Below are 12,243 nucleotides of genomic sequence, written 5' to 3'. Positions count from 1 at the left end.
TGGGTGTTCACACATCGCGTATTAAAAGTGACTTTATTCATGAGTAATAAAAGCGTTGCGAGTGTGGTATGGTGGGAAAGTCTTTTAATTGACGCAAAAAAAAAAAATACATCACTTTTTTACAATGTCTCCCTTTTTTAAATGTAATAAAAAGTTTTTTTTTAATATACTGCAGTAATATCGAACTCAACCTACAGTGACCGGTTTCCCACGCGAGTGAGTCTCTCTATTTCAGCAGAGTTATGACCTGTCTGCACTGCAGGCAACGTAGTCAGCCAGTGTATTTCAGTCTAGAGGGAGGGTTTAGTGATATAGTCAAAGTGTGTATGGTTGTGAGTATGTGTGTGTGTGTGTGTGTGTGTGTGTGTGGGGGGGGGGGGGGACGGGGGGGTCGAGGGCCACTTCAGATCAGTCAGCGGGCCGCAATTGGCACCCGGGCCGGCCTTTGGACATGCCTGAGTTTAGGGTTAGGTTTCGGGTTGGGGTTAGGTTTCGGCAAGTAGTGGTTAGGGTTAGGGTAAGTCTCCAAGGGATGCATGTAAGTCTATGTAAATACCCCCAAAAGTGACCTAAGACTCTGTGTGCGCGCATGCGTGTGTGTGTGTGTGTGTGTGCGCGCGCGTGTGTGTGGTGTAGTCTGACACTGCTCAGCTGGACAGAGGAATGTCGAAAACATTGTCTCCGTTACTGTGAGTGCGAAAGGAGCGATTCAGAATGTACACACACACACACACACACACACACACACACACACACACACACACACACACACACACACACACACACACGCTTTGTTTACATGTGGAGAAATGTTTCAGTTTCATTTCAGCACATCATTAAAAATGTGTCATCATCGTTGCGTACAGTAAAGTACATTTAGAAGATTTATTCCATTTAGAACAGCACAGAACTTCTACACACAAATCACATATTTGTGATCCAAACAGATTTTCATGCTGTTTGTTGTACGATGTATGACATTTATAGATGACCAGTAGTAGTTGGATATGTCAGTATTGCATCATGCAGGTTGTTGCACATGTCCAGATCAGTGAAACCTTCTTTAGCCTTGTAACACAGCAAGCCTTGTGCAACTAACTCCATGGATCCCTCACCCTCTACTCACCCTCTCCTCCTCATCCTCCATGGATCCATTACATTACATTACATTACGTCATTTGGCAGACGCTTTTATCCAAAGTGACTTACAATAACACATTTTTTGTCAGCAATAGAGCAATCAACTATGGAGCACAGTCTATGACAACTACAACTTCTGAAGGAATAGTGGTACAAGTTTTAGTTTAGGATTTCTTTTTTCTTTTTTTTTTCCCCTCACCCTCTCCTCACCTCCTCATCCTCCATGGATCCCTCACCCTCTCTGGATCCCTCACCCTCTCCTCCTCATCCCCCATGGATCCCTCACCCTCTCCTCACCTCCTCATCCTCCATGGGTCCCTCCTTTTCATCTTTGTTAACTTTGGGTTTGTGAGGTTTGTTATTTTGGTACCTTCTTCACCCCAGATGGATTATTCCATGAGACAAGACCCCAGCGGGTGAGGAGAGGGTGAGGAGGTGAGGAGAGGGTGAGGAGGTGAGGAGAGGAGAGGGTGAGGAGGGTGAGGAGGTGAGGAGAGGGTGAGGAGGAGAGGAGAAGGTGAGGAGGGTGAGGAGGAGAGGAGAGGGTGAGGAGGAGAGGAGAAGGTGAGGAGGGTGAGGAGGAGAGGAGCTGATGTTTTGCTGCGAGAGGTTGAAAGTGTGTCTTTGAAGTGTCAGACAGAATGTGTTCACCAAGTGTCACGGCACCTCAGGTGGCCTGAACTTGTCATTTATCTTGTGTGTGTGTGTGTGTGTGTGTGTGTGTGTGTGTGTGTGTGCGTGTGCGTGCGCACGCGCGCGCGCGTGTGCGTGCTGTCACGTGTGTGCGTGCCGTGCTGTCACGTGTGTAAACATTCTTGGAAAATTAGAAAACTGACAGCAGTTAATCTGATTTTTACTTACCAAATTTACCATTGAGGTTCTATCTGACTTTTTTATCCACTTAGTCAAGATCTTTGAATGTTACTTTATACATGTGTGGTGCTTTTAGCTTTTTTAAAGAACCTTTTGGCGATAAATGTTTAAAAAGATGGATGGAACAGCTTTGCCAGATAGTATGTGAAATCTTTGATGCTGAATATCTCAGAATTTCATTCTAGTCAGATAGAACATTATAATACCAAGAACACAATATTTGGAGTGATATTGTTTTTACTGTAACGGTGAAAAGGGAGTTCCGATTATTCCGATGTTTATTCTGCTAACAGGCCTTCTGCAGGCAGTCTAATGGTAATAAGCTAACATGGCAAACTACCAAGCTAAAACAACAACCTATTTTCCCACGACGTCGGTCACATTGCTGCCGTTTGGCCAGACAGGCTTCACGAGATAAAACGTTTTTCTTTTTGTACCTATTGGATTTTTCTTCCTGATTGTTGGACTCTGCGATTGGTCTTTTGTTGACGTTAGTTGGCATCTATCTCACTGACTATCTCACACCAGAGAGACATCCAGAGAGAGACACACACACAGGCTGTGAGAGACACGCACCAGGAGACAGAGAGATGCACTACCCCCTGCTCCAGGACTACACTACCCATAGTCTCTCCCCAGACTCAAATATTACATTGAATCGCTGCGCTCTGCCTACTACATAAATGAGTCTGTGCCACTTCACAGCCACTGCTGGTTTTTGAAGGCGGGTTGAAATTGAATGAGTGACAGGTCGTAGCACCGATGAGAGAGCTGTTCGAAAAATGGGCTGTGCCTCTGATAGCAAAGTCGTTACTGATTGGGGAGGACTGAATCCACCACTGGCCAATCACAGGCCAAGTGAACGGTTCCCTCCCATGGGGAAGCGTCCCAGACCCAGAGAGAGCTCTGCAGCATGCAGTAACATAGTGCATCAGCGTAAGAACTCTCATGGCTCTGGCGTTGAGACTACACTACCCACAACCCCCCTAAAAATCGTACACACAGTGAGTGAGTGAACGGGCACTGCACTTTGCGGTGATTTGTTGTTGTTGTGACGCTGATCCCTTGTATACTGGACGTATAAATGGCCTAATTTTAAAACGATACCATTCAGTCATTCATGAGAGAGAAGAAAGTTGAGCGAATACGCAGCGGTTCCTGATGACCATGCTGAATAAAAGCTGGATAAAGAAGTGGAAATTAATTTTTTGATTGATTCGATCCCGGCTCTGCCGTGGCATGTTCAGTCGGGTCAGCTGTGTAAAGACGGCCTAAGCTCGCAAACGACACACGATGTTGTTGTCCTTGGCCGTCTTAGGCGACCGTATGCCTTCTTGAGTCTCTAACCTTTACTTTTGCCCTGAAGTACTTTCACCTCAACGGAGCCTTTCAAGGGAATTGAAATTGCAACAATTACCGACGCTGCCCCCGTGAGCATCGGTGGGCCAACTGCGGCTCTGTCAACTTTTCCACAGCTGTAGGGTTTCTCCAAAGCCAACGCTTTGTATTTGGATAGGAACAGGATCACAGCTTGGAAATCACTCTGTAAAAAAAGGTTTTTTATGAGCCCTCCGACTCTAAAGCACGACAGGCAACAGCTAAATCCTGTCCTCTTTGAGGGCTAAATTATGAAGGTAGACGGTGCTTCTTGATCTCAACGGGCTCGGACAAGTCATTTACAAGAGTTTTCATATATCCCGAGTTATTGAAAAGGCATGTGGGGGAGAGAGAAAAAGGAGACACATTTAAAAAGATCTTTCCGAGAGATTATTTCACTTACTTTTAAGACAGCGTGTGGTATTAAGGAAAGTCCTATGAAAGCAATATCTTTTGAAAATCAGAATCAAAAGTGAGTAATGAATTCCAAATGCGTTTCAATCGTTCGCCGCCATTTCAACGGAGTGCAGTGTATCACAAGAAGTTTGAAACGTTCCTGACTTCAGTTCAGAGACGTCAAGACGTTGAGAGACATCTCTCCAAAGGTCTGTTGAGAGAGACTCTGTCCGTGAACGGCGATGGAGAACGACCCAGCGGAGGAAAGGTCACGATGTCAAGAATGTGTCGTGGTACGGTCTCACGTGTCTGTCCAAGATGATGGACGCTGTAAACAGTCTGCCGGAGCAGACGCACTTTGGGGAGCCGGTGGAAGAGGCCACATCACCCCCAGTGACAAAGAAGCTTGGGGCTTTGAATCCTGGTGGAATACACTGACACGCAGCCGTACACCTCCCCACCTCCCACCTCCCACTTTCTATTTCCACCGTTTGTTTTTCTACAGTGGTACCAGGAGAGCTGACCTCTGACCCCGTGGCTCAGTCACGAGCTGCAAACCACAAAGAGCTGCAGGGAGCCTGTGAAGTCCTCCGGCACCGGCCTTCAATACTGTTGCTTTTATTTAGCGTGTGCTTTTGCTGCCGATACTGCAAAAGAAGGCTTTTCCACACCGTGCAAGCTAAGGCCAAATTAGACCTGTTGAATTTCATTTGAGATACAGACCAGTACCACAATTAACACAATTGTGATGGTGTGTCTATGTTCCTGGCTTTTTAGATCACTAGGGATCTCGCATGCCCGCTATGCGGCCTCGCCCGTCCTGCAGCTCGCAGCTCGCCCGCTGCGCGGCCTTGCCCGCAACTCGGCTGCTGTGTGGCCAATGGGACCAGCATCACTGATGAGGTCAGATTTATGACATCCCTGATGATGTCATCAGTGGGATTTATGACATCACCGATGATGTCACAGCGGGATGTATGACATCACGGATGATGTCACAGTGGGAATTTATGACATCACAGTGGGACGATCACAGTGGGACAAAGAAACCGAGCCCCAGCTCCCATTTATTTATACACTGATGACCTACGTTCCAGCGAGATGCTGTGTAACTTGTTTTATGGTTTAGTAATAAAAAACTGACTTATGGATATCATAAAAAAATCCCTGTAGCCTTTTTCAAGCTCTTGTTTCAAGCTGAAAAGGACTTTGTGGGACAGTGAGTTAAAGTGAATAGCATGTGTTTGCAAGTGACTGACAAGTCCTCACTCTAACCCTAACCCATTGCTTCCTACCTGTTACTGTCTGAAGTGCTCAGTGTTACCAAAATAAAGCAGAATATGCTCTGACGATATCTTAAAAAAAAAAAGATTCTTACCGTTACCGTGCAATTCCTGTGATTTACGATGTAACGTTAACAAAGGAACTCACAGCCTGTCAATGTAGACGTATGGAATGTGATGAGCAAGCGTGTCATTGGAGAGGCACGCTCATGTTTGGAGGCAGGGATGTGGTTCCACAGTGTATACATCTCCTCCTTCCAAATATGAAAAACATTAACCACATTAATGACAGCCTGGGCTTTGGAGATGGCGCTTCCTCAAACCCAAAATGCTGTATCCCCCGGTAACCATGGTCGAAAATTTCCACGCATTCATTCTGGGTCAAGCTCTTTCTTCTCAACGTCATTACCGATGATGCTCCACCACGGCTAGCATTCGACCCTAATGAGCTGGGGAGAACATGATTGTTTGAACAGCTTCTGGAGAAATTCAGGAGGTCCTTGGTCCTGACTGAGGCAAGCCTCCAAGTGGAAAGGCAACAATGGGTTCCTTTCATCAAGGTGGCTGTATCCTGACATGAACTTTTAGCGAGAGCATCTCCTGGTGCCAAAGGACAAAGTAATAATCGTGATATTAATAGCTACGAAAATATGAGCACTGCTGGAGCCACTGAAGTGAAAATGATTCCCGGAGTCTGTGAATAGTTGGCGTGAGTAGCAATAACACCGACGAGTCACTGAGAGGTGCAGTGACGGACTGTCTCAACCACTTATCCCCTTCAGTTCAGTCAGTGCAGTAAGATCACTCAAACTATAGTGGGCGCTGTACTTTCATATAATGCGCTGAATATATGAGACAACTTATGAGATATTTATAGATAAATGTACTATGCTATATTAAATTTGACGCCAAGAAATGCATTACTTTCCATATTTAGATGATGAAAATCCTATTAGATTCTAGAAGTTTGCTGATTAAAGTAATGAATATTAAATTCAATTTGATGGTTTGCGCCAGTTGAAAATGCCTATTTCCTCCCGTGCTGTCCATACTATGCTGAGGGAAGTAAAGAAAATATATATGTTTTTGAAGAAGGAAACAACACACTTCTCTCCTTAGTCTGTGAATAGTTGGCGTGAGTAGTGAGTAGTAGTAACAAAAGATTATATGTCGATTTTAGAAGACTGATGTTTTGTAACAAACAGTATAATGTTTATCATGTTATTTCAAATGCAAATTGATAATAATAATATAATAATAAATAATTTATTGGATTTATATAGCGCCTTTCAAGACACTCAAAGCGCTTCACATATCAGAGGAGGGAGTGGGAGGAAACTCAACTCATCCACCACCGATGTGCAGCATCCACCTGGGTGATGCACGGCACCCAGTTTGCACCAGAACGCTCACCACACATCAACTATCACGGTGGAGAGTTGAGGACTGTTAATAATAATTGGGGGTAGGCAGGTACTTATTAATGTTATTACATCCAAATTTATAAGACTATATTTTGAGGTTAACCCCACAACCTACAGTCCAAACTTCAACCAAAATTATTATTCCAGTACTTATGCAGACCTCGTTTCATTCATGAGCTTTGACTTGAACTGAATTATGCACATCTTGTTAGGTCATGTTACCTTATGGAAACATCAGAAAGGTCCCATTCATCTAGCAAAAGAGTTACCTCATTGAACAGTGAGCAATGCTGATCAACTTTTGACACATGGAGGTCCATGAGGTTGACCTAGGCGTAATAGCGGGAGGCTGGCCCTGGTCATGAGGTTGACCTAGGCATCATAGCGGGAGGCTGGCCCTGGTCCATGAGGTTGACCTAGGGATGCTGGCCCTGGTCTGGTTTTGCTATAACGTGGTGTCGAGTGTCTTTCCTCTGGGGCTCCCTTCAACTGGGAGACTTGTTCCTTTTCCTGCCGTTTTCCCCACAGTATGATTTGGACTGGGACTACACAGTTGGTTTCTATTCCAAGTTGACCTCCTTGCATGTCCTGAAGCTGCTGCAGGACTGTGATTGGTTTAAGATACGATCTGGAGTTTCACACAAATGTTTACATATATTACATACATTACTGTGTATATATAAACAAACCCCTACAGGCTAAAAGTATATATACTGGTAAAACTCATGTTTGACAATCACATATACAACAAACGTATTAAAAGCTCAAACTCATTTCAGAGTGAAAACGTCTTCATTCAAACAAATCGTATGTATGTAATCTATGTAAAAGCATGTCGTGGGGTGACAGTGTTTCAACAGGTGGTGCCATACCGCAATTATGGATTCAACTTTCAAAGCTCATAGTATCAATTCCACTATTTATTCAACAACCAATCTAGACAGCAAAACTTGTTTCAAAACGTTTTCAAAATGTTGAAAATTAACTGATGATAACTAACATTGAAAGATAATTTATAACAGCATGTTACACATGGATTACTCCATTTCCACGGCCCCAATGCTCCTTCACCTCAGTGATCCCTCATGCGTATGTCACCTGGACACAGGTTCTGCCGTGTGCTGCTCCCTCGACTCTATGTACATTGTGTTTCTTCAATAGAGAGGCAAAGTGAACGTCACTTCCTGCTTCAGCACTGTACCAGAGATTTTATTCCGCCATTTATTTCCCCATAGACATTTCGTAAAATGCTTATAAAAAATAGTTTTACTTGGTCAAACCAATCGGTTCAGCTATATTTAGAATCGGGAGAGACCATAGATAGAACATTTCACTCGGACCAAAACTTAAAAAAACAACATCGAAAAAATATTTTCTTTAAACCCGCATGTCTTTACGTTTTGGCCCGAGTGAAATGTTATGCGATCTCTCCTGTTTCTAAATATATCTGAACCGTTTGGTTTGAACAGGTAAAACTATTTTTATAAGCATTTTATGAAATGTCGATGGGAAAATGAATGGCGGATGAAAATCTCTGGTACAGTGCTGAAGCAGGAAGTGACGTTCCACTTTGGCTCTCTATTCCTGAATTAGCATCACTATCATGTAGGGATGTCACAATATATCGTCCCACAATATATCGCGATATCAAAACGTGACAATATGTATCGTTGAGATGAAATCTCATATCGCGAGAAAAAGAAGCTGAACATGGTGGCACTGATCTGCATCTGATTGCATGCTCGCTCTCCTTTTCATTGCTTGAACAGACGAGGGACGTTGCAGACACGGAGGATGAAAATGGTGAAATTACTCAAATTAGCGTGGAGGATGCCCCCTCAACTTACAAATCGATCGCAAAAAAATATTGTTAAAATATCGTATCGTATCGTTGTCGTGAACCCAATATCGTGTATCGTATCGTGAACTGAGTGTATCGTGAAACCCCTACTATCATGCTATACTACCAACTGACAAAGCTGATTTGTGCTGTGCTTCTTTGACAAGTTAATTAGGCTACATAGGAGATCTTTTTATTATGTATTTGGGCTATTCACTTTTGCTTTCTTTTGCACATGGATTGAAATGCAAAAGTAAATCGTGCCCTTTAGCAGTGCTTCCTGCTATATTTCAAGAATTGTTAGAAGTCCTACGAGGAAAGTGTATTAATTGTTGCTGACACTTCTTGAAAATCACTATTTCACATCTTACCAACAGCCAAAATCTTGTTTGTTTGTTTAATTTTAGTTTTTTCTCATGTTATTTTGAGTAGTTATGGGACAATAGGGCAGATTGGATTGAGCTGAACCCACTGTGGGACGTGTGGTAAATAATGTCCAGATTGTATTTGCTGCATAGGTTATGCTATGAATGAAATAATATTCTTTATCATACAAATGACAATGTGCAAAGTGTCACACTGTGTCACAAGTTAGATCTTATTTGGAGTTGTTGAGATCTGTTTGTTGGACAGTGGCCAGTAGAACCTTGTGATTGTACAATATGTCAAGGCGTGCAAAGTTGACAAAAGAGTTGTGGATCTTTCAACCTTCAAAGCGTCCAACTCATACACAGAACAACATCACGAGATATAGCTCGAAACCCTAACGGACGTTCCCGACTGAGAATAAGGGGTTTCTCAGCAAGGCATAAATAAAACGACTTAATAAAACAAAGCGTCCTTATCTCTGGAATACTTGTGAATTATAGCTCCCTTTGCAGTCTTTTATGTCCTCCCACATCAGTCCTGAGGACAAAACTCCAGACTAGCTTCTAGTCTCCATTACGTTAAGTCATCTAAAACCTCTCAGTGACATTTATAAGACCACACTGACCCGGCACAGGAAATCCACTCTGAAGGCAAGTGCACGTCTCGTCTCCGTCTCCTCGTAAGGACGACGCAATGCAAAAAGAATGTCAAACACCCAACATCGCTCTTTTGAGGAGATCTGTGTGTGACCCCATAGCGGTCCACCACCACAGAATGTTCCCTGATGTAATTCGATTAATTTCATAGCCTCCATGTGGGAAATGAAATGGTCACGTCAATTCCTTAAATATCCTTTCACTCAGATCTAGTATGTGTGCTGATAGGGGCTGCTGCTGACCAGGTAGATCTTTCACTCAGATCTAGTATGTGTGCTGATAGGGGCTGCTGCTGACCAGGTAGATCTTTGCTCGTCACTTTGTCCTCCGTGTGCGTTTCATAATACCGCCACCTTGTGTGTCGGATGTTGACGCGCACAGTACCCGTGTGTGTCAGTATGAGACGCAAATGGACGCACCTGTTTGGAGGCTGGAGCTGGTTCCTGGGAGGGGGGGTTGAAGACCCTAACCCTAACCCTTCCACTGGAGCCCCCCCCCCCCCCACCACCATATCCAAACCCCAACCAAGTGGCTGTCTAAACCCAACCCCCCCCCGTGCCCCAACCCCAAGGTGTCACTTGACCTTTGCCTCACCCCAACCAGGTGCAGCGTGTTTAACGATGCGTCCGTGTGCGCCTCATACTGACGCACAAAGGTACCGTGCGCATCAACATCCGACGCACAAGCCGTTCAGATATATTTAGAAACAGGAGATCGCTTAACATTTCACTCGGACCAAAACGTGAAAAAAATACGGGTTTAAAGAAAATATTTTTTCGAAGTTTTGGTCCGAGCGAAATGTTCTATGGTCTCTCCCGATTCTAAATATAGCTGAAGCGTTTGGTTTGACCAAGTAAAACTATTTTTATAAGCATTTCATGAAATGTCTATGGGAAAACAAATTGCGGAAGAAAATCTCTGGTACAGTGCTGAAGCAGGAAGTGACGTTCACTTTGCCTCTCTATGTGGATGAATAACTAATAACTCTCCCGTCCCTCAACAACTACTGTAGCTTACTTACTGTACCTCCCCCCAGGCAGCTGCTGCAGTGGAAGGCTGCTTGTTGCTAGGTAAACTTGGCAGCTACCAGCTGCTGCAGAGGAAGGCTGCTTGTTGCTAGGTAAACTTGGCAGCTACCAGCTGCTGCAGTGGAAGGCTGCTTGTTGCTAGGTAAACTTGGCAGCTACCAGCTGCTGCAGAGGAAGGCTGCTTGTTGCTAGGTAAACTTGGCAGCTACCAGCTGCTGCAGTGGAAGGCTGCTTGTTGCTAGGTAAACTTGGCAGCTACCAGCTGCTGCAGTGGAAGGCTGCTTGTTGCTAGGTAAACTTGGCAGCTACCAGCTGCTGCAGTGGAAGGCTGCTTGTTCCTAGGTAAACTTGGCAGCTACCAGCTGCTGCAGTGGAAGGCTGCTTGTTGCTAGGTAAACTTGGCAGCTACCAGCTGCTGCAGAGGAAGGCTGCTTGTTGCTAGGTAAACTTGGCAGCTACCAGCTGCTGCAGAGGAAGGCTGCTTGTTGCTAGGTAAACTTGGCAGCTACCAGCTGCTGCAGTGGAAGGCTGCTTGTTGCTAGGTAAACTTGGCAGCTACCAGCTGCTGCAGTGGAAGGCTGCTTGTTGCTAGGTAAACTTGGCAGCTACCAGCTGCTGCAGTGGAAGGCTGCTTGTTGCTAGGTAAACTTGGCAGCTACGAGCTGCTGCAGTGGAAGGCTGCTTGTTGCTAGGTAAACTTGGCAGCTACCAGCTGCTGCAGAGGAAGGCTGCTTGTTGCTAGGTAAACTTGGCAGCTACCAGCTGCTGCAGTGGAAGGCTGCTTGTTGCTAGGTAAACTTGGCAGCTACCAGCTGCTGCAGTGGAAGGCTGCTTGTTGCTAGGTAAACTTGGCAGCTACCAGCTGCTGCAGTGGAAGGCTGCTTGTTGCTAGGTAAACTTGGCAGCTACCAGCTGCTGCAGTGGAAGGCTGCTTGTTGCTAGGTAAACTTGGCAGCTACCAGCTGCTGCAGAGGAAGGCTGCTTGTTGCTAGGTAAACTTGGCAGCTACCAGCTGCTGCAGTGGAAGGCTGCTTGTTGCTAGGTAAACTTGGCAGCTACCAGCTGCTGCAGAGGAAGGCTGCTTGTTGCTAGGTAAACTTGGCAGCTACCAGCTGCTGCAGTGGAAGGCTGCTTGTTGCTAGGTAAACTTGGCAGCTACCAGCTGCTGCAGTGGAAGGCTGCTTGTTGCTAGGTAAACTTGGCAGCTACCAGCTGCTGCAGTGGAAGGCTGCTTGTTGCTAGGTAAACTTGGCAGCTACCAGCTGCTGCAGTGGAAGGCTGCTTGTTGCTAGGTAAACTTGGCAGCTACCAGCTGCTGCAGAGGAAGGCTGCTTGTTGCTAGGTAAACTTGGCAGCTACCAGCTGCTGCAGAGGAAGGCTGCTTGTTGCTAGGTAAACTTGGCAGCTACCAGCTGCTGCAGAGGAAGGCTGCTTGTTGCTAGGTAAACTTGGCAGCTACCAGCTGCTGCAGAGGAAGGCTGCTTGTTGCTAGGTAAACTTGGCAGCTACCAGCTGCTGCAGAGGAAGGCTGCTTGTTGCTAGGTAAACTTGGCAGCTACCAGCTGCTGCAGTGGAAGGCTGCTTGTTGCTAGGTAAACTTGGCAGCTACCAGCTGCTGCAGTGGAAGGCTGCTTGTTGCTGGGTAAACTTGGCAGCTACCAGCTGTGAATGTTTGGAACCATATGAATGTGAAGCAAGGTGTTGCTGGAAATGAGCGGGCATGCCCAGTTGACTTCCTTCAATAAATAAAGGTTTAAAAAAAACTGCCTAGGTCACTCTGTTATTAGCCCCTGTGTTTATGGGTCAGTGTGTGTATGTATATTAAGCTCAGGGTCACTAATGCCATATTTCCTCTGG

General features: G+C 45.3%; 2 protein-coding genes across 2 annotated transcripts in view; both read left to right on the top strand.

Annotated features, from left to right (window-relative positions):
- Positions 1-12,243, top strand: part of coro2ba (coronin, actin binding protein, 2Ba) — a 418,611-nt gene that overhangs the window by 79,777 nt on the left and 326,591 nt on the right. The window lies entirely within an intron of this gene.
- The window catches only part of LOC310790898 (integrin alpha-11-like), a gene marked incomplete at its 5' end in the record, with an annotated part of 82,949 nt that overhangs the window by 20,489 nt on the left and 50,217 nt on the right, over positions 1-12,243 (top strand). The gene's annotated exons all lie outside the window — the stretch shown is intronic.

The sequence above is a fragment of the Poromitra crassiceps genome, assembly GCF_964638095.1.
Source record: "Poromitra crassiceps genome assembly, chromosome: 16".
Classification (NCBI taxonomy): domain Eukaryota; kingdom Metazoa; phylum Chordata; class Actinopteri; order Beryciformes; family Melamphaidae; genus Poromitra; species Poromitra crassiceps.
The sequence above is the reverse complement of the archived record's forward strand: the minus strand, read 5'-3'. Positions and strand labels throughout refer to the sequence as shown.